The sequence below is a fragment of the Hoplias malabaricus genome, chromosome 10 (genome assembly GCF_029633855.1).
Source record: "Hoplias malabaricus isolate fHopMal1 chromosome 10, fHopMal1.hap1, whole genome shotgun sequence".
In the NCBI taxonomy this organism is placed as follows: Eukaryota; Metazoa; Chordata; class Actinopteri; order Characiformes; family Erythrinidae; genus Hoplias; species Hoplias malabaricus.
This window is the reverse complement of record NC_089809.1, coordinates 7,849,387-7,858,122: the sequence shown is the minus strand read 5'-3', so window position 1 is coordinate 7,858,122 and position 8,736 is coordinate 7,849,387. Positions and strand designations below refer to the sequence as shown.

The 8,736-nt window shown below is 40.3% G+C and overlaps 1 protein-coding gene across 2 annotated transcripts in view; it reads left to right on the top strand.

Moving 5' to 3' along the window:
- The first annotated feature begins 448 nt into the window (after nucleotides 1-448).
- Nucleotides 449-8,736, top strand: part of shc1 (SHC (Src homology 2 domain containing) transforming protein 1) — a 57,247-nt gene continuing 48,959 nt past the window's right edge. For both annotated transcript variants that reach the window (XM_066682667.1, XM_066682666.1), the window contains exon 1: nucleotides 449-610. The gene's annotated coding sequence lies outside the window, so the exon portion shown is untranslated. The remainder of the gene's footprint in view (nucleotides 611-8,736) is intronic.

The following is an 8,736-nucleotide window of genomic DNA, read 5'->3' as shown; positions in this document are numbered from 1 at the left end:
GACAACACTTGATTTTCACAGGAAAGGGACACGTAAGGTGTCAACATAATAATAATAATAATAATAATAATAATAATAATAATAATAATAGAGAACCAAAAGCTGAAATCAAAATGTGCTAACCTATTCAGCTTAATAGCTCATAAAGTATTTTAAAGGGGTTTATTAACAGGATATTGTCCATTCAATCATTTCGTATTTTAAATTCAGTATTGTAGATAATTAAACACCTCTCAAATTACAAATTATTACGCTTTGTTCCCTTTACAATAAAGTATTTCAAACCGAACTAATTTGGTTTAATTCTTTTACACATTTTCTTCAGAGAACTATTCTTTTTAAATCCCCATTTGATCCGTTTTGATATTCGATATTCGAGAAAAATCGTTCACTCCGTGACGATGGCGGAAGGCTAAGGAAAGAAAGAGGCGAACAGAGAGTTAGGGGAGGAGAGGAAGGGTGAGTAGGAGCGAAAAAAAAGAGAAAAGGAGAAAAGAAAGTTTCCTCGCTGTAGCGCACATTTGGAGTCGTTTTTGGGACGAGCTCGAGTTTTCAATGTGATTTGGAGGCGAGTCTGACTTTGTTCACGAGAGAGAGTAGAAGCACCGAGGTGAGTTTTGTGAAAAAGTTGTGCGAACTTTTTTTCTATGTGTACTTTTCACATAATTTCACTATAAATGTCTAGAAAACAAATATAAAGAACAGAAAAAAAGCTTTTCTCACGTGTGCTTGTCGCAGTGGTATACGTACATATTTTTGAGCTGAAATTGGCTTTTTTTTGGGTGAATCTTTTCCTTTCCACCTTAAGCGGCTCATCTGTCCCATACTGGAACTTCAGCGTTTCAAGTCAAACCTACGTAATGCTGCACCACTTAAGGTGGAATGGAAAAATCTCATAACAGCCTCGTGTTTTTCGCTTGTTTTCGACACAGCTGTCTGTTTTCGCTCGTTGATAGTAAAAAAACACATTGCTTAGTTGTAGATTTTGTCTTTAGAAGTAGTTTGAGTGGTTTAAAACAAAAACTTGTTTATGAATATTAAGTAGGGGCTTTGGGTCTGGAAACCATTAGTAAGCAGTTTTTGACACAAAACACGGAATTTAAAAAATCTGACAAAGCTGAAAAGTACAAAACTTTGGACGTCCCTGGTTTTAGGACATGTTTCTTTTATTTTCCGAATGACAGTAAGCTCTATGAACGCATATATAGCGACCTGATTTAAACATGACATCGTTTAATTCACAGTAAAATTGTCTGTGGACATATTAAGGGGGAAAATGTAAAATACAAAATTTGTCACGGCCACTGTACGTGCTGTTTTCCAATAAGTAAACATTCATTGAACGTTAAGTTGTACAGAGTTGTGTATTAACTCATTTAGTCAGAAAATTAACAAACTTTGCACTCAGCAGACACTGTATTTGAGCTTTAATTATGTAGACAATGTCCTGTTATTGGATTTTAGGGGTGAGTATGACTTAATTATTAGCCATTTATTAAGCAACTGTAACCTATTCATAAACCATCTGTTACAGTCGTCTTAGTCCTGGCATAATACGGTACATGCTTAGGAATCACTTGAGTTTGGGTGTTTTTCTATGCCCTGTAAATGTATCGTTACCCTTTCCTGTTGTAGAAAAGCCTCTTGTTGTGCTATGACTTTTTTCCTTTAATGCCCAATTTATTGGTTATTCAGTGTCATTTAATCAACCGTACACCACTGTGAGCTTAACACCACCAGCTGTTGTCCTGAGCATCTGTTCTCGGACGTCTGGAAAAGCCCTGATATATGATTCAAGTTGTGGAACAGAGAGAGAGAGAGAGAGAGAGAAGCCACTTTTCAATATTTGCACTCTTTAGTGTCCACTGCACAACTGGGGCTTAAAATAAATCATTTTTCTACTGAAACTGCAGTTTGAAAGAGTTGAGAGTTGCAGTTTCAGATCTCATGAGCTCCCAGTTTATTTACTAGGAACAGTACTGTCTTATATTATGAGATGGCAAAATTGGCTTAATTCCACAGAGTTGGCGGACGGCTTATCAGAAACAACCCAACAATCCAAGGTTGTGTCATCACAACCACAACAAGTAGCCTGGATCGCTGACCATATTTCACCATGAACATTGGTCTGGACGTTGGTGTACTCTAGTAAACTCTAGCCTACGTTTCAAGAGCAATGTCATAACTTTTAAATGGGGTTTTAGCTTCTACACAACAGAGACAGGCAAGTTAATGTGTACATGACAACAATCACAACTCGATGACAGTTTGGCACTCTACATTCAGAGTTAAAAATTAAAAACAGGCCTGGTCTTAATTTATATTAACTTATTGCAATTTGAATGGCATTCACAATATTAATCAGACCAATTGCGATGCAGTATATTTAAAAAAAATACTTAGATTACTTTAGTTTAGTACAAATGAAAACTTCTCCATGTGAGTTTAATTAAATATTTAAGTTAAAAAAAAATGTGCTCTTAATTTATATCAAAAAAATTTGGAGGCAGCTGTGGCCTTAATGTTAGAGAACTGAGCTTGAGGCAGGAGGGTCACCGGTTCAGTTCCCAGAGTCAGCAGGAAAAAAATCATTGTGAATTTGTGATTATTGTGCTGTCGCAACAGTTAATACTTTAACACTTTAAGTCTTCCACCTATTCTGTCGTGCTGAAGATATACAGGGGATTTAATAAAGGGCCACAATTCAAGCCACAGCTCTATAACACATCTAAGGAATAGTTGAATATATATATATATATATACAATTTTTAAGGAATAAAAGAATTGAGGTGTGGTAAATGGACTTTAACTTTTCTGGAGATCAAAAATTTTGTTCAGAGAGCGATAGTATGTGACAACTGTTCTGTTTGGGCACTATTTATTTTACTTTACTCAAACAGGACTGAGACACTGCTTATAACTTCAGCAGGGAGAAGCCAACGGGTGTATTCTGAATCAGTGAGATGCTTTGTGACATCAGAAACTCAAAGCAGCCTGTTTTTTGGGCTTGGTGTCCATGTATGGCTTTGTTAGACTGCTCTGTTGTGCTTGATTAGACTTGTATTTGACTGAGTAAGTGTGAGGAGTTCTCTAAGACTGAAATGTTAATTGAGTCATGAGCCGTTTGGAAGCTGTTTGCTTCCCGTCCGGAGCCAAGCCACTCTCACTGTTCAGTCGTCTGATGTCAGGTTCACACCTCGCCAAAAGGCCTTTGCTATAACTGTGTATTGACCTATGCTAGTGGAGGTGTTGTCAGGGAGAACTCTCAGATGCAGTCTGATGCTGTTCTGTTGGTCAGCTGTATTTTCCAAATCAGCTAATTTTTTCATCACTGTATTTAGGGTTCATTTATTTCAAATTCAGTGAAGTTCAGTTGCTTTAATTTATTCCCAAAACAGGTCCACACCCCGAGCTCTGTTTCGAATCATAGTGGAGCTTCAATTTGTTGCTTGTTATTAATGCCACATTTCTGGACTGTATAAGACACACTAGTTTAGAACTGCTCTTTTGCATATATATATATGCAAAATGGCATCAAAAACTGTGGACAATGTGGTGTTTCATGATATGAATTTAACAGTGTTATGAGCTGTTATTTGATGGCACATACTCTGTGTGCTCTGTTATTTACTCCATCAACAAGTATTTCTCTTTTAATTTGGGAATCTAGTAGGCTATAATTGGTTTTAGATATAACAGCACAAATTTTGAGTGGCCAATCCACCTACCAACGTGTGGTTTTGGAATGTGGGAGGAAACCGGAGCACCTGGAGGAAACCCACGCAGACACAGGGAGAACACACTACACTCCTCACAGACAGTCACCCGGAGGAAACCCACGCAGACACAGGGAGAACACACCACACTCCTCACAGACAGTCACCCGGAGGAAACCCACGCAGACACAGGGAGAACACACCACACTCCTCACAGACAGTCACCCGGAGGAAACCCACGCAGACACAGGGAGAACACACCACACTCCTCACAGACAGTCACCCGGAGGAAACCCACGCAGAGACAGGGAGAACACACCACACTCCTCATAGACAGTCACCCGGAGGAAACACACGCGGACACAGGGAGAACACACCACACTCCTCGCAGACTGTGACCCAGAGGAAACCCATGCAGACACGGAGAACACACCACAGTCCTCACAGACAGTCACCCGGAGCGGGACTCGAACCCACAACCTCCACGATCTGGTCAATATTTCAGTATCGAACAAAATTGCAGTATAAACTGTTTCAAATACAATGATATGATATTAAACACATTTTCAGTATACATTATTTACAACATCTGTCACTGACTGACGTCTATTACAGGTCAGCATTGCTGCCCAGATCACTGCCCTCCGTTTTAAAGTTGATTATAATAGTGATTTTTTTTAGTTTAAAACAAATGTCATCCCGTGGATATCGCTGTACTCTGTGCTGGTATCCCCTGTTTATTCATCCCTCTCTCTCTCTCTCTCTCTCTCTCTCTCTCTCTCTCTCTTTGTCACTTTTTCACTCTCTCTTGTCTATCATTCTGCCTTTTTCGTTTTTTCCCCTCGTTGATATGTTATCAGTCTGCTTGCACACTACTTGAGCGGATGAGTGGACACTCAGTTTCTCCCTGACTGGACACGACTGACAGGTCACTAAACTCACTGTCTGAAACGCAGTGATACCAGAGCGACGCACAGACACATTCACTCTCTCCCTCTCTCTCTGTCTCAGGTGTTTTCCCTCGTCTTTGGACTTTATCGATCTCTGCCTGGCCTTAGAGGAACCTCTGTATTACGGCTGTCAAAAGAGAGTAAAGAGAAGGAGCCGTTATATTTATACTTTTCCTCCTTATTCTTTTTCTGGGAAACATCACTTTTGCTCCACAGGATGTTTCTGAGTGAATGTTGGTCTCTAAATAGTAGCGTTTAAAGACACCTAAACTGACTTTCCCATGTTCTGATCAGGAGGTTTTATGTCTGATTTCTTTGGCTGGCCAACATTCCTGCATAATTTCTGTTAAACACGCACCACGCTCCTTTATTGTCAGTACTGTTAGCCACAGTTGTTACAAAATAATAACTTTGCCAAAATGAGCTTCTACATTTGTAAATGAAAAATCAGTCACCAAGTTACATCAAACAGTGCAGGGAGTTTCCCTTGTTCTAACTTATGGTGCTTTTCCACTGCATGGAACCTACTCAACTCAACTTGCTTTTCCATTAGCCAAATCTGGTTCCTGGAAACAGATATTTTTTAGTCCCTGCTTGCTTGCGGTTCCAAGTTACAGCACATTTTCCTTTATCCGACTCTCAACAGCAGCTTGTAACATTACCTCATGGTGTTTTGAAGAGGTTCAAACGCTCCTTGGGACGGTGGTTGATGAAAATCTCCAGCGAAAGCTGAATGTGCAACAAGGATAACTGTGATCTGTGAGAACTGTGTTCAGTCCAAAAAAGACAAAGCCAACAACGTGAATACACAATGAGCAAACAGCGCCAGATTTTATTGCCAGTGTTGTGGTTTTTAAAGGCTGTGGCTTCACTGCCTCCATTTCGCGGGGGAGCTGTGCTAGTGGAAAAGCAGCAAGTTAAAAGCGAGTCCAGCTGAGTCCAGCCGATCCCATGCAGTGGAAAAGCATCAAAATAGTATTCAACCAGTAATCGCTAGATAATGAATTCATTCCTATTTTTTCACCACTTCATCCTGATCAGGGTAGATGCTAAGGCTATTTTGGAGCTGGGGCCTTGTCTGGATTGTTTTCCTTTGAATTACAAACTAGTAAATCTTTGATTTAATGGTAGCCATTTTAGTGTTACCCCTTCTATATTGACTTAGAACATTGATAAAGATATGCAATGATCCTGGATTCATATCAGCAGATAATTGCACTGTTCAGTGCATTTGACTGATATTACAAATAGATAGTTGTGAAATACATAAATCATAAACCATCCAATGTCCATTCTCTCAGCTCCATTGACCTTATAAGTTCCACATTGTAGTTGTACAATTACAGACTCTAGTCCAGCTGTTGCTCTGCATACATTGTTTGCCCACATTCACCGTGTTCTTCAATGGTCACGACCCCACACTGGGTGGTAGATCATTCTCAGTACTTAGTGAGTGTTGTGCTGGTGCAAGTGGATCAGACACAGCAGTGCTGCTGGAGTTTGTAAACCTCTCAAGGTCACTGGGCTAAGAGTAGTCAATCATAACGTAGGAGGAGGCAAGTACCAGTACACAATGTTACACAGAAGTGCTTATACACAGATGTACAGACAGCCAATCAGAATGCAACTGGCAGAGTCCTGACAGTGAGGCCAGATTAACACACGGAAAGTATCAGACTCTCCGTCTACTTGTGCTGTTGCAGTGGAGTTTGGAAACAATAGACGTGTACGTAAAAGTGAAAACAAAACAGATCCATATGGTTTTCTCCATAATCTTTTCTAAAACAGGATCCAGTGTCTGCTGTCCATTTTTAAAAAAACAAACAGTTCAGCAATTGTGCGGTTTGAAAAATGTTATAAAGCAGTGGTTCTCACACCTTTTAGACCAAGTACCACTCGTTATCAAAGCAAAACCTCAAAGTACCACCTCTGAGTCTTACCATAGGAACATGTGCGCCCCAGGGTCTTCCTCTGTTCTGGGGGCAGGTCAGGAACAAAAGGCAAAGTCTTGCTTGAATATTTTATTTTACTTGAAATTTGTATACTTTAAACAAAATTATTCTAAAATATTGTAAAAACTTGCAAATAACTAGACCTAAATGGAATGTTTTAAACACAAATATACATTGATGAGAACATGTAAATTTAATGGGAAATAAGCGTTTTGAAAGAAATAAAAACAACAAGAGGAGTCGATTTTATATCAGTTATAGACTATAGGTGAAAACAGTGTGGCGCTGGGGGCAGGTCACAGCACCTCTCGGGGCTTGTAGCAATAGGTGAAGGGTGCATGGTGCTGTGTTAAACAGTGTTTTAGGACTCTAATGATGCAAAAGCAGCCACGTTGTTATTCGTCAGCTGAGCGTTGGCTTGTATTTTGTTTGTCTCTAGCCTTTTCTTACAGTAAGTAAGTCCAACTGGAACTGGGCTTTCTTTACATGGATTTCTCAAAAAACATGGGGGCTCAGGTTCCCTCCCTGGAAAAAAGCGAGGGAACAGTGCCCACCCTGTTCCCTTACAGATGTAATCAGTCAAGGGATATACCTAGCACATGAGATATATATATATATATATATATATATATATATACATACATACACACACACACACAAATAAATTTTTCATATTAATGAAAAATGTGAAGCATTATGTAGTTTACGAATTGGTGGCTCCAAAGTGTCCGTAGGTGTGAGTGAATGTGTGTGTGTGTGTTGCCCTGTGAAGGACTGGCGCCCCCTCCAGGGTGTATTTAACAGGACTATATTTTTCAACTTCACAGACGGGTCAGGCACAGTGTAGAAGCAGAAACAATGAAGATACAGAATAAACATATGTTTCCACAATAGCTCTGTTAATCTTAAGGCTGTTCACAGCTATTAATGCGTCTTAAAAATTGGAGGTTGTCACAGTATAAAAAACCTGAAGTACATAGGCCCACGCAGCAGAAATAAACACCAGCTTAATCCTTGTTTTGTTGTAAACACTAGTTGTTAAGCTGACTGTGGAAAAGTGAGCCTGGATTTATTTCTTCACGATACAAAGAGCTCAAGGTTCACATTTAGACATGTCGAGGATTGCCGAGATTACTTGGCATCATGGATGAACCGTAGCCTTGAGCATCTGTAGCTGTATCTGTGGAAATTGGACGTTTCTTCAAAGTGGGATGGGCTTCTGACTGAGGTTACAATCAAGTCAGGTCATGAAATATGAAAAATAATATTATCTATGACTAAAGCCCATCCAGTGCAAACAAGGGATGTGACATTTGCATGCTCTTCGTTGTTTGGATTGTGGTTTAACCACAGACCTTAGGAGCGGAAGAGGTAACGGCATGGAAAAGTGAAACGGCAAACCTGCAGTGGTTGCTGCCTTGAGTGTGCTTTTCATATTTGTTTTTCTGATCTTTATATCATTTTCAATTCCTTGTTTTTGCCTTATTCATAGCAGTAGAACTTCATGTGCAGTGGTGTGAAACATGTTGAAGGCTGTGTACCGTGTTCCGTCCGTTATGCCTGGCTAGCTCCACTGACCATACAGGAGCTCCTTGTTGTTCTGTAATTACAGACGGTTTCTCTGCATACTTCATCCCCATCTCACCCTGTTATTTAATGGTCAGGACCCCCACAGGACTACCACGGAGCAGGTATGATTTGGGTGAAGATCATTCTCACTGCAATGACAGTGGGGGTTGTGGCGGTAATGTGTGTTGCACTGGTGTGAGTGGATGAGACACAGCAGTGCTGCTCGTGCTGCTCGTCAGCACCATCTGACCATCAGTGTCACTGCAGCACTCCACCTTATCCACCACCCAATTCATACCTGGGTCTGTGGTGGTCCTGCGGAAGTCCTCACCACTGAAGAGCAGGGTGAAATGGGGATTAGAAAGTATGCAGAGAAACAGGTGGAGTACAGTCTGTAATTGTAGTGTTAAAAAAGTGCTAATGTGTGGTCTGTGGAGTTCACATGCAGCTGCTCAAAACCATTCTGTTACGTGTCATGCTTTTCTACAGAAATTGTGTAAGTAGAAGTTGTATGTTCAAAACAGGTCAGTGCACCATAAAGTAGCTGAA